Source organism: Anastrepha obliqua, chromosome 3, assembly GCF_027943255.1.
Source record: "Anastrepha obliqua isolate idAnaObli1 chromosome 3, idAnaObli1_1.0, whole genome shotgun sequence".
NCBI classification, from domain to species: Eukaryota; Metazoa; Arthropoda; class Insecta; order Diptera; family Tephritidae; genus Anastrepha; species Anastrepha obliqua.
In genome coordinates, this window is record NC_072894.1 from 14,672,385 (window position 1) to 14,695,295 (window position 22,911).

The following is a 22,911-nucleotide window of genomic DNA, read 5'->3' on the forward strand; positions in this document are numbered from 1 at the left end:
CAACAGCAAGCAACAGCAAGCAACACACCAACAAAACAACCATAAAAATACAAAAAATGATATAAATCTTACAAGTTGCTTTGTTATATGGCGTGGCGAGTTTGAGCACATCTGCCAAAACAGACCGCAGTCGCTTGTTCGGCAGTCTGTTGCCACCTTCTTGCTTTCATTCACTTCCTGTCACTCAGTATTGGTGAAGCTGGCAGCGGCGTGATCACAAATGTAACTGCGACGACGTTATGTAGCTGCGCGCGAAATCACAAACTGCAAAAACTGTAAAATTCAAGCTCAAGTTCAGCCACGGCCACGACACGACCACCGTCTTTACAAACCGCACACAGTTTGGCAGTGGCCGGCTGCGTACTAGTATCGCATTGCGTGACGTCATTTCGACGTCGTCCGTTATGGCCAAGTCGCTTATCGACTTAATTTGTCTTCGATTATACGGCCAGCCTTTGTTGGCTGTTGTGGTTGCGTACATATTTTGTATTGCGTTTTTCATGTAATCTCATGTCGTGTTGTAATTTTTCTTCATGTTGACTTCAAGAAAAGAGGAGGTTATGCATTTCAGGAGTCGATATTGGAACGTTTTATATAAACTTTATTCAGTTAAACCCACTACCACAAGCTTTGTGGTGCTTTTTGCTATTTTTTAATATAAATGATCGGATGTTTTATTTCATTATAAAGTGGAAGGTATGCCGTTAATAGTGGAAAATTACATCAGGCAAATGACCACCACGACCACGTTTACAGGACTACATCCTTACTTACTTACTTAGGTGGCCATAACAACCCGTTACCGAGTTACGGCCGACCTCACTAGCTTTCTCCTGGCGCCTCTGCTCCGCGCGCGCCTTCCCCAATTCTGTACACTAAGCGAGCTAGGGTTTTCTCTACCTGGTCTTTCCACCGGAGCAATGGTCTTCCTCTGCGTCGGCTCCCTTGAACTTCGCCCTCGAACACCTTCTTTGCTGGAGCTTCTTCATTCATACGCACGACATGCCCTAGCCAACGCAGGTGTTGGATGGCGATGCGTTGAACTACGTCAATGTCGGCGTAGAGCTCATACAGCTCGTGGTTCATTCTTGAAAGGTAGTCTTCGCCAACGCGCACAGGACCGAAGATCTTACGAAGAACTTTTCTCTCGAACACCCCAAGAGCGGCTGCATTGCTTTGTGACACTACCCATGCCTCTGCGCCATAAAGCAACACGGGTATGATGAGCGTCTTGTAAAGTGTCAGTTTGGTCATCATCGACTACTCAATTGCTTACTTAGCCTATAGTAACACCGATTAGCAAGAGTGATTCTCCGATATCAGCCTGAAGATCAAACGGAGAATCCCAGGACAATATCTTTTTCATGAAATTTTCCATAATTGAATTGCAAAGAGGCTGTCATATGTCCTCGATAGCCTCACGAATTCCATTTTTGAGGTCTTGAATCGACCCTGGGCTGTTGGCGTAGACCTTCTCTTTCACGTGGCCCCAAAGAAAAAAGTCACAAGGTGTTAAATCACAAGATCTCGGTGGCCAATTGTGATCACCTCTTCGAGAGATAACACGTTCCGGAAACACGAAAAGCTCAATGGTTTCGTTGCTTGTGTGGCACGTAGCGCCGTCTTGTTGAAAATAAACGTTGTCCAGTTCAATACCATCCAATTTCGGTCATAAAAAATCGTTAATCATCTCTCGATAGCGCAATCCTAATCAAAATAACACCTGTTATTGGAAACCCCTTTATATGATGATCTCCACAATTTGTCAAAAGACCAAAAACAGCGGACCCTTCCGAGATAGCAGAACTTTTCTACTACTTTGAGTTAAGTGCCATTTGCGTGAAAGGTTTGCGAGCCCGCAATATCTTGGCCTTTGCAAAGTCGCAAAGTCGATGAAACACATGCACAGTGGTGTGTGCCACTCAACAGACTGCTCTACGATCGCTCTTAAGGGGGTCTTCTACCGTCGCGCCTTAATCTTGGGCCTATTTTTGGGAATTAATTACAAAGCAACCACTTGAGATAATGAAATCAGATTTTTTTTATTTAATTTGCACAAGTTTGCACTATTTAAAAATATATTTTTCAAATCGAATTCTTTGGCCCTGTGTCCTTGAACCGTCCTCGAGGTTGCCCTTGTAAAAATGTCCTAGGCGACTTTGTGGCACGCGATCGACCATTTTACTTATCTGAAATCAAAAAAATTTTTTTTTTTATCATAAAGTGTAGCGTTGGCTATGTTTTCCCAGTGGCGATTTTAAATATTTTGAAATTTGTAAAAAATGCGTGATTTTAAAAAAAAAGTTTGAAAATTTCCTCTTTTTTTTACACTTTAGAGGCCCGCAAAATTAAACTAATCAAAAATTGAAAAAAGTGGTCTGGGAAAACATAGCGAGATGTTCACTGAATAACTGGAAAAAAGATGGAATGAATTCGACAAATATTTATAGTAGATGTGTGACCAGAAAGTTGAAAAAAGTCAACTTTCGGGAAAAGGCGTTTAAAGATAAAGAAACGCTCGAAAATGCCACGCGCATGCATGTATTCTCCCCGAAATGCTCATGAAGGAACATGTTTTTCATAAAACCCTCTTTATAGCATACTCTTAACATTAGTAGCTTTTAAAAAATCTAAAAAAAAAAAAAATCGATTTTTTCAAACCGTGACGGTAGAAGACCCCCTTAAGGTGTTAATGTGTTCAACACAAAGCGCCGTGTTTTTCTTCTTGTCATTCAATTGGAGAACCCGAACAGTTTATATACAACTTCACCGAAGGAACTTATTGAAGTCGACAAGAAATCGGCATGGTTTAAGGGCATATAAAGGTTTTAACTAAGGATACGACTAGGGAAAGCTTTTCGGGCCATAAAACATGGGAAGCTCAACTAACAGAATCTAAATATAACGTACCTCGCAATTTTAAAAACATCTCAAATTTCGATTAGAAATACGTTGTCCTACTTCCTGAGTGAATGTTTGCTTAAGACAAGGTGAGCAAAGTGTGGAGGCAGGTGGGAAGCGGTCGAGAAATATATAGCATCTATCTCTTATGTTGATCTTTGTCTTTTTCGATATCCCAAGGCTAAATTAATCTGGAGAATTCTCTACTAACTTCCTGGAGTAGCTGCGTGAGGTTGGTTAGAGCCATTCTCTTAACACGCGAACGGTTTCTGCTCAACACTTGGGTACCGATCAGCTGATGAAATATTATATTTTGACAACTCTAATACTAGGTTGTTCAATATGTTTAGCGGTTCGATAAGAAAAACATAATTTTAAGGTTTTAAATACCCTTCATTATTCCGTAAAGTCTCCCTGAATATCAATACATTTGTTCCTACGTGACTCCAATTTATGAATATCTAAATCCCTGAACTGGGAATCCGGAGAGCTACAAACTATGCTTCCACAGTTGTTATGACCTCATCATTTGAGGAAAAACTCTTTCCAAACATGCATTTTTTTTGGGTCTGGAAACAGATGGAAGTCGCTTAGCACCAAATCCGGTGAATACGGTGGCTGCTCCATCATTTCGAACTTTAGTTCATGGATTTTAACCATTGTCAAAATGCCCTGTGACGCGTTATTTTATCCTGATGACAAATAATTTTTTCTTTTGCTTAGTGGGCCTGTCTTCACAAAGTTGTTTCTTCAGCTCCTCTAAGAGGTTACACTAATTTTCAGAATTTATTGTTTTACCAGTCTGCAAGTAAACCACAAACAAAATTCCTTTGGTATCCCAAAAAACTCATGCTATCACCTTCTTGCTTAATTTGTGGGCACGAACTCGTTTCGGAGCTGAAGAACCAGATTTACACCTCCCTTTAGCCTCTTGTTTTGATTTAGGATCATGGTAATATATCCAAATCTCATCCGCAGTGATGAATCGATGCCCAAAAACCCACTTTATCTTTTCGAAGATACTCGAAATGTTGCTGAGAAAATTGCATTAGAATAGGTTTTTTTCCATTGCGGGGAAATGCGACACCCATTGTGCACGCAGCTTTCTAAAACCCAATACATCAGTCAAATTATTGCTTGTACTGCCCAATGAGATGCCTAAGGCTCTACTTAATCTCTTTCAGTCACTTGACGATTTCCCAATACGATATCCTGTATTTTTTACGATTTCTGATGCTGTTACTGTTTTCGGACGTCCTTGACGTGGATCGTCTTCAAGGCTTGTACGACCTCGTTTGAATTCAGCAACCCATCTTTCTACTGTGCAAATGAGATGCAAAAGGGCCTTATACACTTTCAACATTCGTTCATGATTTTCCTTTGCGTTTAAACCTTCCAAAACTAAAAATTCAATCACTGCACGATACTTAATTTTTTCTTTTGTAGAAAATATTATGACACGTCGATGCTAAACGGCTTGCAAACAACGAATGAATTGGCAGATTGAAATAAGACTTCACGTACGTTCATATGAAGAGTGTGCCAACATAACAAAAAACAACACTAGCCTTGTTGCAAGGTTCTCTCTTATCGAACCGCAAAACTTATTGAACCACCTTGTAGTTTACTATTAGGTGTGCAACGAAGTGCTCGCTGTTTTTTTGATGAAAACACAACTTTATTCTGAAAAAATGGTTACAAGTGAATCATTGAAAGTATTGCCCATCGCTGGCTACCACTTTTCCCCATCTTTCTGGTAGATCTCGTATACCGTCGCGGTAAAACTGTTCACATTTTGAGGCTATCCACGGATCAAGCCATTTTTTGATGTCTTCATATGAAAGGAACTGCTGGTCAGCTAGACCATGTGCCATCAAGCGGAACAGCTGATGATCGGACGGCGCAATGTCTGGAAAATATGGCGGGTGGGGTATGATTGCCCATTTCAGTGTTTCCAGGTAGGTTTTAACGGTCTTGGCAACGTGAGGCCGAGCGTTGCCATGCTGTATAATCACTTATTCATGCCTCTCCACATATTGCGGCCGCTTCTCGCACAGTGCTCGGCTCAATCGCATCAATTGAAGTCGATACCGATCCCCAGTGATGGTTTCGCTTGGTTTTAACAGTTCATAATAAATAACACCAACTTGGTCCCACCAAATACAAAGCATAACCTTCGCAGCGTGAATATTCGGCCGAGGTGATGACGTAGAAGCATGACCGAGCAGTCCCCATAACTTTCTTTTCTTTGGATTGCTGTAATGAATCCATTTTTCATCACCCGTCACGAAGCGATCAAGCAAACCCTTCCTTTTTTGCCGCTGGAGCAGTTGTTCACAGGCGAAAAAACGACGTTCGACATCTCTTGGTTTTAACTCATAAGGAACCCAAGTCTCCTGTTTGTGAATCATTCCTAACGCATGCAATCGCTTGAAAATGGATTGGCGGGTAACTCCTAATACTGAAGCAAGCTCTTCTTGCGTTTGACATGGATCCTCATTGAGCAATGCCTCCAATTCGTCAGCGTCCTCGAAGGTTTTTGGCCTTTCTTCACGCAGACGGTCGTCAACATTGAAATCACCGTCTTTGAAGCGACGGAACCAATCTCGTCACGTTGTTTCACTTAAAGCAGCACCTCCATAAACTTTTGTAGCTCTCGATGCGCTTCAGTCGCGTTTTTTTTCGAATGAAAGAGGAAAATCAATACTTCCCGCAAATGGCGATTATTCGGCACAAAATCAGACATTTTCACAAAACCAAAAGTATATGATACCAAAACAAAATCACTAATGTGTCGAAGCAGTTTGGTTACCATATGTCTAAGCTTGGTTTATGACGTTCAGGTTATGTTAGAATCGACTAGCACACACTGCTGGCGGCATCTATTGATAAACAGGGGGAACTTAGTTGCGCACCTAATAAATTACGGTACATCGATTGCTTGTATACCTAAAGAAGTGGAGGGCTCCATTTTTTTGTTCAATAGGGTTTTGTCGTTATTTTATTTATTTTTTGCTTTTGTTTTGCTGTCTCACTCTGCTTGGCTTAGTATGACTTAAAAGCATCTGGCACCGGTGTCATTTTACTTGTAAGTGCATATGTAAATATGAGCAACATGGTTTTCATTGACGCCAACTTGACTTTGGCTTTGGAGCATTTTGCCAACTGTTAGACTAAAACTACCTCTTATGTACTTATATGTCTGTGTAATAGCCATGTAACGAGTATGCGTGGCATGCAGTCTTAAACTGGAAATCTATGGGCATCGGTATTTGATGGTGCATAAGCAATGTGTATGTATGTACTCGTATGTAATGCACAGTTACACATGCATTTACGAATATGTAACACACATCACTCACTCTTTTTTTATGTCAAACTTTGTTGGCTTAGCGCGTGAGTTAGTTAGCGTTTTTTTCAAGTGAATATATTAAATGCAACAACAATGAAACTCTCTACAAAACCACACAAATGGAACAGCAAGTGCTAAAGAGTGAATTCAGCAACAACATTACCACTGGCACTGCCGCTTATCAAATTTTCTTCCACTTTGTTCGAGTTACTGTGATTTTGCGGTATTTTAAATACTAACTTATGCGCGAATATGCCAGCAACGCTAGCGACATGGTTTCATAAATGCTTTGGCCTTTCATTTACATGGGTATATACATATATAAGTAGTACAAGTATATATGTAATAGTTGCACGCATACATATGTATGTATGTATGTGTTTGATGCTTGTCGAAAGTTTTATAGCCCGCACTAAGCAAAATGCGTATCAAAGTGTCTTCAAGGTTTCACCCACAATATAGTATATTTTTTCATATTTCCCATCTCTCGGGCGACACGCTTCCGTTAGCAGCACCGAAGATCGCGGCTCTCCATTTGACTGTGCATACATACATATAAACAGATGTGTTACTGTGTTTGTACGTAAGTTTGCACTCATGAATATCTAATACACATACATACATACATACATTCGTACTCGTGCGGACGTCTCGCCTCGTTACCTAACTTGTTCATTTTGTTTATCAACATCGCTCAGCGACGCCACTTTTTATTGCAACAAATTTGCATTTTTCAACGCTAAATTTTCTCATTTTCGAAGTAGTTACACTTTACCTATTTGCGTATTTTATGTAATTGCGCTTACGCTGTTAGTTGTGTCATTTTGATGTTGAGTTAATGGAGAGAAAAATTATGCAAACAAAATCGTAAAAGGCGACTACTGAGCCTCTCAGATCAACTGTAAGCCACTAACTAATTTTCAGCAATTCAATATTTAAAAAGTCGTCAAATTGCTGTGTAAATAAACTCACTTTGAGAAATGAGTTTCGTGACAAAGTGTGCTATTTGCAATTAGCAGATTTTCAGATTCAATGAGGATATTAATTTTTATTAGAAAAGCACTATTTGTTTCAAAGCTGGAAACTTGATTGCAAACAAATATTTACACATTCAATTTAGAACATTGTATCATTTTTAGTTCTTCGTCATTAAGCCTATACTAGGTTGTTCTATAAGTTTTTCGTAAGTAAGAGATGACGTTGCTACTAGCCTAATTTTTTTTGTTTATGTTGGAGCACTCTTGTCAGTTCATTCTTTATTTACAAACCATTTCGTATCGATGTGACACAGTATTTTCTGCAATGGAAAAAATCAAGTATCGAGCAGTGATTGTATGATTTGTTATCATCATACAAAAAGGAGTTTACGGGGGCCATGCGGAAGTTCTCAGTATGAAGGGAATCAGTCGACATAGATGTCAAAGACAATTGTTATTTATTGCTAATGGCAATGAATGTTTCAGTCAGTTTCACAAGAGCAGGAGATTTTGTTTTCATGATGATAGCAGGGCTAACTCTTCCTCACCAGCCGTAATGCTATGTAAAACACCTTTATGGTTTGGTGTTGAAGAAGTTGTTCACTAATCAAGAAATGTTGCTTGCGGCAGCCAACTTTCATACTTTTCAATATATCTCCAAGACCCAACCAACATGTGCGTCCATCTGAATCACAATATCTGTGGCATTACCCCTAACTAATAGAACCTCACCTTACAATAATTTTCATGAATAGAAGGCAAATAAGCAAATCTCACGGAAGTGTTGATAATTTTACATTCAACAAAACATTTTGTGCCCATAAAATTTATAAATGTCATGATGAGTAATTTGAGATTTAGGAATGTGACTGACCATGTGACGTATCTGACTTCTTATAAAATTATAGTTCGAGTTAAAAGTATTTGAAATAGTACAGTGCATCTTTCGATTGGTGAGGAAAAATTGTAAATCCTCCATGGGGTGCTTAAATCTGCGCCACCTTGTACATGGTATTAGAACATTTTCAAAAATATGGCACTAACAGTTCATTTTAAGTCCACATTACGTTTTAAGTTTTATTTTTAGTGTAGCTTTGCCTTGTACACCCCGAGTTGAGCTTCTCCAGTCATCTAAAAATAATGAATTAAGGGGTTATATACCTTGTGAGACCGAAAAAATGGACGATTGTCATAATTTAATATGTTTTAGCACTTTTATTCAAATGAGGCATATATCATACCGAAGGGTAACTTTCGAAGAATAATTTTTATTTAAATCGATAGTACAGTTCATATAATTTAAGGTTTGAAGATTATTTCATGCAAATGTTGACCGCGACTGCACTTCAAATGGTCCAACCGCTTAGTCCAATTTTGGCATACTCTTTCCAATGTTTCGGCCGGTATCTCACATATAAATGCTTTAATGTTGTCTTCCAATGCGTTAATTGAAGCAGGCTTGTCTGAATAGCCACGAGCTTTAACATAGCCCCACAAAAAATAATCTAAGGGCGTTATATTGCACCATCTGGGTGGCCAATTGACAGGTCCCGAACGTGAAATAAAATGTTCACCGAACTCACCTCTCAACAAATCCATTGTTGCGCGTGCTGTGTGGCATGTGGCACCGTCTTGCTGAAACCACATGTAATGCAAGTCAAGCTCTTGCATTTTTGGGCAAAAAAAGTTATTCACAGTTACGTTACGATTCGCAGCATCTTTGAAGAAATACGGTCCAATGATACCTCCAGCTCATAAACTGCACCAAACTGTGACCTTTTCTGGATACATTGGTAGCTCGTGCAATTCTTCTGGTTGATCTTTACTCCAAAATCGACAATTCTGCTTATTTACATACGTACCTATTGATCCAAAAATGAGCTTCGTCGCCGAACACAATTTTTCGATAAAAAAGTGGATCTTCGGCCAACTTTCCAAGAGCCCATTCACCAAAAACTCTGTGTTGCGGTAGGTCGTTCGGCTTTAATTTCTGCACCAGCTGTATATTGAAAGGCTTCACACCTAAATCCTTTCGCAAAATTTTCCACGTTGTTGAGTAACAGAGGCCCAATTGCTGCGAACGGCGACGAATCGATAATTGATGGTCATCATAAACACTGGCCGATACAGCCGCGATATTTTCTTCAGTTCGCACTCTACGTAAGCGAGTTGGTGGTTTGATGTCCAATAATGTAAATTTGGTTCTAAATTTAGTCACAATAGCTCGAATAGCCGCTTCAGTGGGTCGATTAAACTGACCATAAAATGGAAGAAGCGCGCGATAAACTTTCTTAACAGAAAACGCATTTTTGTTATAAAATTCAATTGTTTGTTTGTAAGACGATGATTCATGGTTAAATTATAGACCAAACTGAAGATGTGTGACAGTGAAACAAAACATGAAACGTGCGTCAGCTGTTTAAACCAACTGTTTAAAAAGATAATAGTTAAAAAATCACCCGTTACATACATATATATGCTCACTCAAGTAGGAGAGAGCCAGATGCCGAACGTTGCCGAACGCGGGGGCGAATTGTGGCTCTTTGTCGCTCGTTCCGCGCTCTCGCTTGCAGTTCAAGCAAGGTAACGCCGCATTTTTTGGTGCGTGCAGCCGGCTACATCGAATTATAAGACGTTATCACGTCAAAAAAGTTTATGCAAATCGGTCAAATAGTTTTTGATAAATAATGATCACCGCGATGGTAATTTTCAAAAAACACGACTTCAAGATAATCGCGTCTAAAGTTTTGCGTGCACTTCTCGTTCCAAGAAAGGTCGCGCGCTTCCACGGTCTGTAACTTTCGTTCTAGTGCTTCGATCTTTTTGAATTTATATTTTTAAGATGGTGTACTTTTAGAATATGCCATACAAAGTTTTTCGATTTTTTAGTCCAACACAAGGTACACTATGGAGCAAAAGTGATCACAAAATTACAATTCAGCTGTATTATAATCAATTTTAGCGCTATGCATGGTTTTTTATTAAAACTAGTACCACCTTTTTTGGAATTAGTGTGTTACAAAATACTAGGAAACAAAAACAACAATTATAGTATAACAGAAGAATTTGCAAGCAGCTATCATTTAGAGCAACATCATCATCATATCACTTTTGCCCTCACTCTATTTCCCCTTATGATTTGGAAGTTAACCGTTAATAACAATAACAAGTTTATTTATTTCGATAGATTTGTATTCGTTACTTCCTTTATTTTTCTGTTGCGTTGTGGTTTTCATTCGTTAAGGTTCATTTTGTGAGTAAAATTTATATTTTGTGAAAAATGCGAAAAATTAATAATGAAAAAGTGGTAAAAGCTGGAGAATTAATTTTAGAAGGCAAATCAACGAGACAAATTGCTTCTGAGCTACGGATATCTCAAGCTATGGTGATGAAAATTAAAAAAAAATAAAAATTTGAAAGAGCCAAGTGCAAAAAATGGCCGCCCTCGTATCCTATCTGACCAAGATGCAAGGCACATGGCTAGAAGTTTAATGGCTGGAAAAACCAAAACACCCAAAAAAGCTACTGAAAGCATAGGAAATAAGGCTATTGCTTGGACCGCGCGTCGGGCACTAAAAAAAGTTGCATATTTTGCCGCCAAATGATGAATGCAAAATTAATCGGATTAACTCAGATGGCATACGATATTTTTGGTCTGACACAGGAAGAGCCACCCAGAGTCATCAGGTAATAGAAACGGTTAAACATGGTGGCGGATCACTGATGGTCTGGGGATGTTTTTCTTATTTCGGATTAGGACCGTTAGAGCTTATTAGAGGAATCATGACGAAAGAGGTGTATCATCAAATTCTGTACGAAAATATGCCGGTAGCTTTGGGACAAATGGAATTTCCAGAGAATGAAGTAATTTTCCAACAGGATAATGACCCCAAGCATTCCTCAAAGCTCGTCCGAAATTTTCTAAAAACCCAGAATTACGAGACCATTGAGTAGCCATCTCAAAGCCCTGACATCAATCCTATAGAAAACTTGTGGTCTATAGTGAAACGACGATTAGGTAACTTTGATGAGGCCCCAAATAGCATTCATGAACTGTAAGAAAGAGTTCAAATAAGTTGGGAAGAAATACCGGTAGAAACGTGTCAAAACTTAATAGCAAGCATGCCGAAACGTGTGAGTGCAACAATAAAGGCAAAAGGAGGAATAACGAGTTATTAAAATTTTAACTATGTATATTTAAATTTGAATTTCGAAGCGAGTGCAAAACTGAACGCATGTCCTTTTTTGGTTTTTATTAATCAATAATATAGAATATAATGTTAAGTTTATAGGTATAATGTAATCAAGTTCCTACACCTAAGTATAGAAATATAAAAAATAAATAATGCTAAAAACTTAAAAGTGGTATTAAAATTTCTGCTGAATCTTTTTAAATATCTTCTTTGTGCTCACTTTTGCTCCATAGTGTATATAACCCCTTAAATTTGTAAAGGTAGTAGAAAATCCGAAACTTACAGCATAGCCATCAAAAGCAGAAGAGGCAGAGCATTATCGTGAAGCGCAAAGTGCCTTTTGGCACCAAGAAAAAATCAAACACGTCATTTAACCTTCATTTCAAAATTTGTATCTAAACCTTTATTGTTTATTTGTTTTTTGCTTTTGCTTTTGCATGCATTTGTTATTAAACATTTTATTTCCTTTATTATTATATATATACTTGACATATTTTATTTTATTGTTGTTGTAGCGTATACGTACGCACATAATTTCCATACCTTAATACATTTTGCGTTTTTGCTTGTAAATATTAAAATGATGTCGTGCTATAAATTAACAGTAATGTAGTAATGCCATCAACAGATTTTCAGTTATTTTTCTTTTTTAATTTTTAGTTTTTAAATTTTACTTAGTTTTTATTATATTTTTATACAAATAACAACTTAGTAAAAATGCGTGCGAAATCAACATTCACATTGCATCGCATCGCATCAAATACAAACACATAGACAATACTGGGTTCCCTTACACACACATACGCATGCATGAATGTGTTTCGGTATTGTTTAACATAATCACTTCATAATAATAATATCTAATAATAATAATAATAATAATAATAATAGTAACAATTAGCGCTCACACCCTGTGTGGGTGTTTGGCCGAGCTCTTCCGCCTATTTGTGGTGTGCAACTTAATGTGTTTCTACAAAATGGAGGGACCTACAGTTTTATGGCGTCTCCGAACGGCAGGTGGTTTTGTTATTTTTTTTTTAATCTTATGCGAAGCGTTTTCATGCCAGAAATATAAACGGCGGCTTGCCAATACCTGCCGAGGAACGATCGCTCAATACTAGAAAAAAAACTTTTGCATAGTTTTTTCTCTCCAGGGGTAGTCAAGCGCAAACCACTCGGCTACAGCGGCCACTTTTTGTATGACATATTTCCCGATACGTTTGTATGTATGCGCATGAGTGGTACCTATATGTGTATGTACTAGCATAAATAACTAATGCGGGTATGCATGTATCCGTGGCAGCATATGGATACCAGTAAATAAATACGCGTATGCTTTTCGAAGGCGCTAAGCAGTAAATTTTCAATACATGCAATATATTCTTAAATATTATGCCTTTAAAGCTCGATATTTATATTTGCTTGACGATTTATCAATTCAGTGGTCTCGTGTCTGAAATGGTTTTGTTGAAGGGCTACAAAATACTCATCAATGCCGGATAACGCCTATCCATTTGCAAAGCTTTAGGCACAGCCCGACGCTAGAGAGTGAACGGATGGTGATGAGATGGAGAGTGAAGGCGATGAATAGGATGGATGAAACACGAGCAACTTGAATCGCAGTTTCTTCAATTTAGCCATTGCTAAAGCAACTTCATACTTATTTTGGCATTCTGGCGACTACTACAATACAATATAATATTGGGTTGGGGAAAAAGTAAGGTCGTATTTTTTCGACATTTAAACATATCTTGCGTTGTACTTATTGCATCGGGTCACACTAAACGGCGATTTGAAGACGACAATCTGTACTACAAGTGTCTCTTTGACAGTGTTGTGATCGTAAGTTTCAGTCTTAAGTTATAGCGCGTCAAAGATGGAGTCCACCAAGCAAGAAATTCGTCATATTTCACGTTTTTACTACCTTAGAGGTAAAAATGCAACGAAGGAGGCGGCAAAAATTTGTGTTTTGTTTTATGGTAAGTTTATGGGCCTGATACTGTAACGATTCGCACAGCACAGCATTGGTTCGATCGATTTCGTTCTGGTGTAGTAGATGTCGAAGATGCACCCCGTACTGGTAGGCCAATCGTCATAGAGACTGATAAAGTCGTTGAAATTATCTAAAGAGACAGGCATGTGAGCATTTGCTCGATTAGTCAGGAACTAGGTGTAGACCACAAAACCGTTTGGAACCCTTTGCAGAAGATTGGATTCCAAAAAAAGGTGGATGTTTGGGTGCCACACGTGTTGACGCAAAAAAATCTCTTGGACCGAATCAATGCTCTTGCGATTCTCTGATAAAACGGAACAAACTTGACTCATTTTTGAAGCGGATGGTGACTGGCGATGAAAAGTGGATCAAGTACGACAACGCCAAGCGAAAAAGATCGTGGTCGAGTAGCGGTGAGCCGGCCCAAACCATCGCCAAGCCCGGATTGACCGCCTGGAAGGTTTTGCTGTGTGTTTGGTGGGATTGGAAGGGAATTATCCACTATGAGCTGCTCAGACCCTTAATTCGGTCCTCTACTGTGAGCAACTTAACCGTTTGAAGCAGGCGATTGACCAGAAGCGGCCAGAATTGGTCAATAGGAATGGTGTTGTGCTCCACCAGTGCAATGCTCGTCCTCACACATCTTTGATGACTCGCCAGAAGCTACGGGAGCTCGGATGGGATGTCCTATCGCACCCACCATATAGTCCGGACCTGGCACCAGGTGACTATCATCTCTTCCGGTCCATGCAAAACGCCCTCGGTGATACCAAGTTTGCCTCAAAAGAGGCTTGCGAAAACAGGTTGTCTGAGTTTTTTTGCAAATAAGGAAGGGGGTTTTATAAAGGGGGGATAATGATAATGCCTTTTAAATGGCAACAAGTTTGCGAACAAAACGGGGCAATTTGACTTGAATCGGATAATTCTATGTATAATATCGAATAATTCTAAGTATTCGATCACAAATATGACATTTCTTTTTCCCCAGCCCAATACGTCCACTCTGCAACGAAATATTCTAGGTATATGCAGATACAACTCTAACACATGGGCTGAAAAGTCCCGGGCCTAGCACACAGATAGCACTACTTTGATTTTGTTCTCCTCTTTTCCAGTATTTTCCAGTCTTTTCCAGTTAGTACCAACCTTAGAAAGACAGCTGTTAAAATTGCATTATATTCTATTCATTAGCTCGTGAGTTATTGTGCTAAGAGTGACGCTACTTTTGTTATTTTCAAAACAGTGGATCAAAAACAATTTCTTGTTTTAATTTTACACTGCTTCTTGATGGAGAAAAAATCCCGCTCAAGCGAAGCAAATGCTAGAAAAGTGTTATGGGGACTCAGCTCCATAGGAAACAACAATGTAAGGATGGTTTGCTGACTTCAAACGTAGCCGTAGAGACAACGCATGGATGCACAACGCAGTGGACGTTCAAATGAGGCGGCAACACCAGAAACCATAAAAAAATCCACAAAATCGTTTTGAATGTTCGAAAAGTGAAATTGCGTGAGTTAACTGCCATCGTCAAGATATCAAAAGATGTCTTTGGCTTTATATTGCATGAGCATCTGCCTATGAAAAAACTCTGTTCAAATTGGGTGTCACGTTTGCTCATTGCTGAGCAAAACAAGAACGTGTTGATATTGGTAAAATAACGGCAAAACTACAGGGTTTGATTGAAAAGTAATGAGCCTTCCCGTGCGGAGCGTCTGCCAAGCGATCAACCGAATCGGCTGGTTAGGGTAAATAATCGTTGGACCTTCCCCTTCCACTACAAACCGGTCCCAGGTCGCTGGCAACACCGGGGCAGTCAACATCGCTCGGCGCGTGAAAGCTGTTTTAAAAGTGTGTTAGGATTTTGCAGTGGCGAAAATGCAGCGATCGTTGGAGCAACGTTACTCGATCAAATTTTGCGTAAAGCTAAACAAAACGAGTACCGAAACCATTGGGCTACTCAAGGAGGCTTACGGGGACCAATCTCTGTCCAGCGCCCAGGTAAAACGGTGGCACAAGTCGTTCAAGGAAGACCGGGCGGACGTCGAAGACGAACAGCGATCTGGAAGGCCTTCGACGACGCAAACAGACGAAGATGTGAACCGAGTTCGTGAATTTTTGAACATTGGCCGTCGTGCAAGTCTACGTGAGATCAGTGAAGAGTTAAATTTAACTTATTACAATGTGCGGGTAATCGTGACCGGAAAATTTGAAATGCGCAAAGTGTGTGCTAAATTGGCCGGCGCACACCGCCTTCCTCTGCACCTCTGCATTGGCCAAGATGGGGGTTCCGGTGCTTCCCCACAGCCCAGACCTTTCCCCTCCGGACGTCTTCTTGTTCCCGCGCCTGAAAAGAAAGCTGAAGGGGAGGCGTTTCGACTCCATCGAGGCGATCCAAAAAACTGTGACAGCCGAATTGAACGCGATTCCGGCGGATGAGTTTAAAAAATGTTTCCTGCATTTGAAGGACCGCTACGCTCAAGGGTCCTATTTTGAAGAATGTTAGCTGTATAAGCCAAAAGGTTTAATAAAACTGCTTAAAAAATAAGGCTCATTACTTTTCAATGAAACCCTGTACATGAATTGAATAATGAATTACTCCCACGTCCAACGTATTCGCCCACCATATTGGTTCGCAGCGACTACTGGCTGTTCGCAGACCTAAAAAAAAATGCTCGCCGGAAGAAATTTCGCTCGAATGCGGAGGTTATCGCTGAAACTGAGACAAAAGATAAATTGTTCCACAAAAGTGGTATTGGAAAGTTAGATTGGCGCTGGAAGGAATACGTTGTTCTTGATAAAAATTACGTTAGTGATGAAGCCAATTTTAAGCACAAAAAAAAACGTGTTTTCTGTGTGACGCTCGGGACTTTTCAACCCATGGACTAAGATGCTTTGCAGGTTTTAGTTCGGTAAGCGAAATTTAAGCGCAAAGCTAGAAATATGTTGAGCAGAATAGAGTCATACAATAATACATATACAACTTAGTCTTGACACAAATTCTATGCCAACTTTTACAAAGCATGCGGCGAAATTCGCAGGAAAAAGTTAAGTTATTTTTCTTTTGTTATATGCATTGTCTACATACAGTTTCGTGGCGAATTTCGCTTGTTAACAATGGAGTGGGGAGCTCGGAAAATCGCATTGCAATGATTGCATTACTCTGGTGTGGTAAAATTGCAAGTGAGATTTACGAATTGCTGAAGAAACTTCATATTTCGAGAATGTTTATTTACCGCACCACCAACCTTTTTGCCAAGCGTCTGAAGTGACAGACAGAAAAAAAGTGGACAAGCCGTTCAAGCAAGAATTGGCAGACATCCCCTTAGAAAGCAGAAAATCATGTGCAGGGAAATGAATGTATCGACCAGGTCAATGTCAAGACAAATTAGAGATGATCTGCACATGAAAGTCTTTCGTCGCGCAACTGGTCATCTCTTGACAACGTGCATTAGACTGAACAGCAGCTTCGTTAGTGACACGCGGTCAACGGGCATGAAAATATTCTATTCACAGATGAGAAAATTTTCACTGTTGCAGAAATATTTAATAGCAAAACGACAAAATGAATGCTGAAACTTCTAAATACGCCAAAAATGTTGTTCCAAGGGTGCAGCGTGGCCACCATACAGACTCAATAATGATTTGCTGCGGAGTGTCTTGTAAAGACGTTACATCTCTTAATTTCAGCGAAAAGGTGGTTAAGACCAAGGCACAAGTGTACCAGGAGGATGTCTTAGAAGGCATGGAGAAGCAGCATGGAGAGCATTGGATCTTGCAGCAAGATTCCGCTCTAGCCCAGAAGGCGAAAACCATCCAGCAGTGGCTAAAAAACAATATTCTTGGGCTCATAGCTGCAGCAGATGGGCCGTCTGTAAGTCGGGATCTGAATCAATTGCACTACAGTTTGTGGTCAGAATTGGAGAACACGACGTGTCGAAGACCTTACAGAAATTTGGAGGGTCTCGAGCAGCGACGTCAATATCCATGGATATAACTGAATGGCCTAATGAAAATTTAAAATTTTTCTTTTTAAATAACTGATCAAATAAAACTAACTTCATTAAAAAAGTAAAGGGTGGTTATCAAGGGCGGATGTTGAATGTAAACTACACCTAAACATCAAGCTTTTCTCTGCATTTCATTTGACATTTTTCAATTTCAGACTAACTCAAGTTGAACCATGGAAAGATACACAATCGAGCAACGCGTTAAAGTTATTCAGGCTTATTATGAAAACGGGCGTTCAAATCCACATGCATATCGCGCACTTCGTCTTCAGTGATGAGGCACATTTTCACCTCAGTGGATTCGTCAATAAGCAGAATTGCCGCATTTGGGCGAACGATAATCCAAGAGTGATTGCCGAAAAACCAATGCACCCACAAAGAGTGACTGTTTGGTGCGGTTTATGTGCCGGCGCCATCATTGGGCCGTATTTTTTCCAAAATGAGGCCGGCCAGCCAGTTACTGTGAATAGTGTTCGCTATTGTGAGATGATAACGAACTTTTTATGACCCGAATTGAAAGATATGGATGTCAACGATATGTGGTTTCAACTGGTGCCACTTGTCACACAGCTAACGAAGCAATGGCTCTTTTGTGCGAAAAATTTGATGGCCGAATAATCTCACGTCGCGGCGATGTCAATTCGCCGCCAAGATCATGTGATGTGACACCGTTGGACTTATTTTTTTGGGGTTATTTGAAAGAAAAGATGTACGTCGATAAGCCAGCAATATTTCAAGAGCTAAAGGATGAGACAATTCGGCACATTAACGGCATAGAACCTCAATTATGCCTCAGCGTCATCGAAAATTTGGATCATCGGATGGAGGTGTGCCGCCGAGGCTGTGGCGGCCATTCGGCCAATATTTTGTTGCATACGTAATTGAGCCATATCAGTATTATCATAATAAAGAGAAATGACAATAATTTCCTAAAAAAATTGTATTTTATTCAAAATCAACACCGGCCCTTGAAGCTTAGCCACCCTTTATTATAATTTCATATATATAACGAACTTAACTTGTAACAGAACTTATGGCAGTACTAAGTACAATATTTTGCTGTTCAAATAATACTTGCAAATGTTCAATAAAATGAAAATAATATACCTATTCTGCAATATTAGTATTGTATCGATTTTATTTTCTACCCAGTATACGCCTTGGCAGCCAATGCGTATATTCAAAGGCATTCTTCACTCATCAGAAAACTCTTCATAGTTCAATTTTCGCCTTAGCGGCTGCTATGAATAGTGTTGACGAAGTAGTCAGTTCCTTATCAAGCATAGTAAGTTAAGACTACCAGACTACTGCAGCGTATAGCTGCTATCAAGGAAACCGTTGAATGGCTGCTCAGTAGTGTAACAACAGCAGGAAATAATCACCCACGCGGACGGCCAAGCGGCAATCAGGTTATAGCTGCCCCGATTTTGTACTTGAAACTAGTAGCGGAAGACCGCACTTCTCTTTCAAACGCGTCTAAATACTTAGACGTCAAACTCATATGAGTTCCTGGCAACATGGGCATTGAGTAAGCGGCAACTTGGCAGATAATGCGGCTCCACAATCCATCAATTTTCGATCGATTTATTATTCACCCTTCTCTCATTTGAGTTTCACGCAAAATGTTTGAAATAAGATGTGTCGTGAATGTATGATAGATAAAACCACCTACTCAACTTCAGCTCTATCGAGCAGCCGTGAGCTTATTAATAATCAGGTTTGTCAAGCAGTCGTAACAGAACTAATCGCGCTGAATTTTGTAGTGGCAGAAACTTATAGTCCGGGAGCCAGTGGTCGATTTTGGACTGCGTTTTTATACCGTTAAATTCTTGACTATACTTGTGATTAAGCATTCATGAATAACGAAAGTGAACGTCAGCTGGCGCACCCGCGGTGAGTGTGATTGTGGGTGGGTACGAAACGTGTCGAAAAAGAAATACCTACCAACTCATTTTATACCGGCTGAAATTTTTTTCATGTATTGTTGACATTTAGTAGAATAAAATAATAAATAATAAATAGTCAGCTGCGTGGTGAGGGGGGGAACAAGTTAACCTTATAAAAAAAAATTTAAAAGTAAAACTACTTTATGCCGATTGAAATTTGTTTACATAATTTTTAGTCCGGGAGCCAGGGGTCATTTTGACCTCATCATTTCATGCCTACTGATTTTAATACTGAAGGCAGACACCATCCAATGGATGAGGAAACCAACCGTCAGCTGGTCCAGCTGGCTTACAGCGGTGGGTACGTCAGCCGAAGCAAGAATGTATCATTGCGTTCATACATCTCGGCGACGCGCGGAATTTTCAATGTTTCGGCTGACGGTCTTCCCACCGCTATAAACGCAGCTAACCATCATTATTATATTTTCATATATCTCCAAAATTATGTAAAAACATTTCAATCGGCATAAAGTGGTTCTACTTTTTAATTTATTTTACAAGTTCGCCTGTTCAGCTAACGTATTTTCCCCCCTCTACGGCGCAGCTGACTATTTTTTTTTTATTCTACTAAATGTCAACAATACACAAAAAAAATTTCAGCCGGTATTAAATGAGTTGTTAAAATTTTCTTACCGACACGTTTCGCAGCATCCCACGCACGTACCCACCGCTACTGAACTAAGTGACGGTTGGTTTCGTCAACCATTGGATGGCGTCTGCCTTCAGTATTAAAATCAGTAGGCATGAAATGATGAGGTCAAAATGACCCCTGGCTTCCGGACTATTAAATGCATTTGGCTTCTTATTTTCATTCATTTGTGAGGCAATCAGTAAGCGCGTAAGCGTACGACAAGTAAGTAAACATAAAGTTTAGAGGAGAAATTTTCGGTGTTCGATTACTTTTATATGCTTTTTATGTACATAGCTTGTTTCTCGCTGTGTATGTGCATGCATATGTAGGCGTGTTGGTAGATGCGTGTGTGTGTGTGTGCGTATGTATGGTAATGCGTTCACAGCATTTTTGTGAGTGCATACACTAATATTCAGTAGTTAATTTCATATTTTGTAGAGTTGTGTGTATGTATGTGTGTATGTATGTTTCAGCGATTTCGCATCATTTCTCTCATTCAGCACTGTCAGCTGTGCCAATTTACTTCCTCAGCTGCGCCTACGTTTTCTTCGAGTAGTGTTGTGTTTTTTCTTTTTTTTGTTTTATCTGTGGGGTTTTTTGCTTTATTTTATATGGCATTCTCCTTTCATAGTTGTCGAAATATATTCATATAATAGTGTTCCATGCAAAATCTTTGTCAAAATGTAAATAAAGGCTCTCAAATGTATCTGTTTTTTGGTTTATTTTTTTTCTCTTTCTACGTTTGCTTTTAATTTCAATGTTGACTTGTTTCGTTAATGCAGCATTTCAGTTGTTTAAGTAGTTTTTCATTTTATTTTATTTTTTCACATTCTTTGTTTACGTACTAAATTCATTCACTACTTATATTATTAACACATTCCTTACAGTTATTTTCTTCGTTTTTGTGTTTTTTTTTATTTTGTTTTTTTTATTTTGTTTTTTCGTGCTCATTCTAATAGCTCATTTTGTACACGCTAGCCGTTCTGAGCGCGTGCGCAGTACAATTTCATTCACATCACTACATACGTATATATCTTTGTGACATTTTTGTTGCTAGGATATCGTTTGTCTTAACTTTTATTTATAAAATCGCTCTTCGCTCATTTCAGCGATGCGCACCCGCACTTTGCCTTTTCTTTGCTTTCGCCTTACTTTAAGTATAATTGCAACAACTAACAAAACTCATTCGTCTCTTATCTTTTCCGCTTACCATTCCCGGTTTTGGATTTTTAATATTTTTATTTCCAAATTTTAGTATTTAACAACGCTTTGTTTTTATTTGTTAGATATTCTTTGTATTTTTTATAATTTTTTTTTTTTAATATTTTGCATTTTATTTGTATCATCGTTTAATATACTCAATGTATGTATGTATGGATTTATTTTTTTACCATTATATAATATATATATTTGTTTGGTTGTATATAATATAGCAATATGTATAACTTGTATGTATGTATTTAATATGTTTTGTATCTAAACTTTGCGCATTCCGAACCACATCGACTCCTTTTCAACTCCCGCCGACGCGAATATGGTGAAGTGAGTTTCTCGACGCACTGTTGGCCGTGGTGAAATTGTACACTAACTTTTGCCCTACAAGACTGGATACTGATTTTTACAGTTATATCTGCAACTATTCTTCGTCGACTCATTTCGTCGGCCATTTGAAATAAAAAAAAAGTTTTGTTTTTACGAATGAAACTACAAAAAAACCAAAAAAAATTCTCGGTATTCCACAACAATTAGGGCATTAACTTGAACTAATTTCTTGGGTTGTATCAAAGATAGAATTTGTGTGATAAAACCACAAAAAAACTGAGGTTTGAAAGCAGGCAACTGACGCAAAGTTTCCGAAATAGAACGCTCATACTGTCTAAATACCGCCTCTACACCCGTGTTGGGTGTTTGGTCAAGCTCCTCGTACAATTGTGCGATGTGCCATTTGAGATGTGCCATTTAGTGTTTTGCACAAATGAAAAGACTCGTAATTTTATACAACCTCCGAACGGCAGATGGTTTCTTTATGAGAAGCTTTTTCAAGGCAGAAATTAAGGGGTTTCCAATAACAGGTGTTATTGGTGCATGGAATGCGCTAGCGAGAGATGATTAACCCTTTTCTACGGCCGGAATTGGATGATATTGATGTGGACAACGTTTATTTTCAACAAGATGGCACTACGTGCCACTCAAGCAACGAAACCTTTGATCTTTTACGGGAACAGTTTCCGCACCGTGTTATCTCTCGAAGAAGTGATCACAATTGGCCACCAAGATCTTGTGATTTAACACCTTGTGACTTTTTTCTTTTGAGCCACATGAAAGAGAAGGTCTATGTCAACAGCCCAGGGTCGATTCAAGACCTCAAAGATGAAATTCATGAGGCTATCGTAGACATAGAGCAGCCACTTGGCAATTCAGTTATGAAAAATTTCATGAAAAGGATATTGTCCTGTGGTCATGTTGGTCATTTGCCTGATGATATTTTCCACTATTAACGCCCTACCTTCCTCTTTATAATGAAATAAACATCCGATCATTTACATTAAAAAATAACATTTTTCTTTGAATATCAAAATAACAACTCTGTTTGGAAAACCCTATGCAATCGATCGTTTGTCATCGCCTACCGAGCTGCGTCTGCTATTGGGAAAAACTTTTTCTATCATTTGGTGTTTCGTGCCCGGGGTATTGAAGATGTACACTTCCGAATGGTTAGTAATGCACCAACCCATTTGGGTGCAGTCTCCACTCGGTGTAAATGATGTCTAAACATTATCAAATATTTCATCGAAACACTGGTGCTTGCATTCTAGGCACATTTCATTAATGAAGTTTTTCAGTCATAAATTGCAGACCTTGCATAAACAGAGGTTAAGTTTGAATTTAGAGAGAAACTCGAATTTGAGGG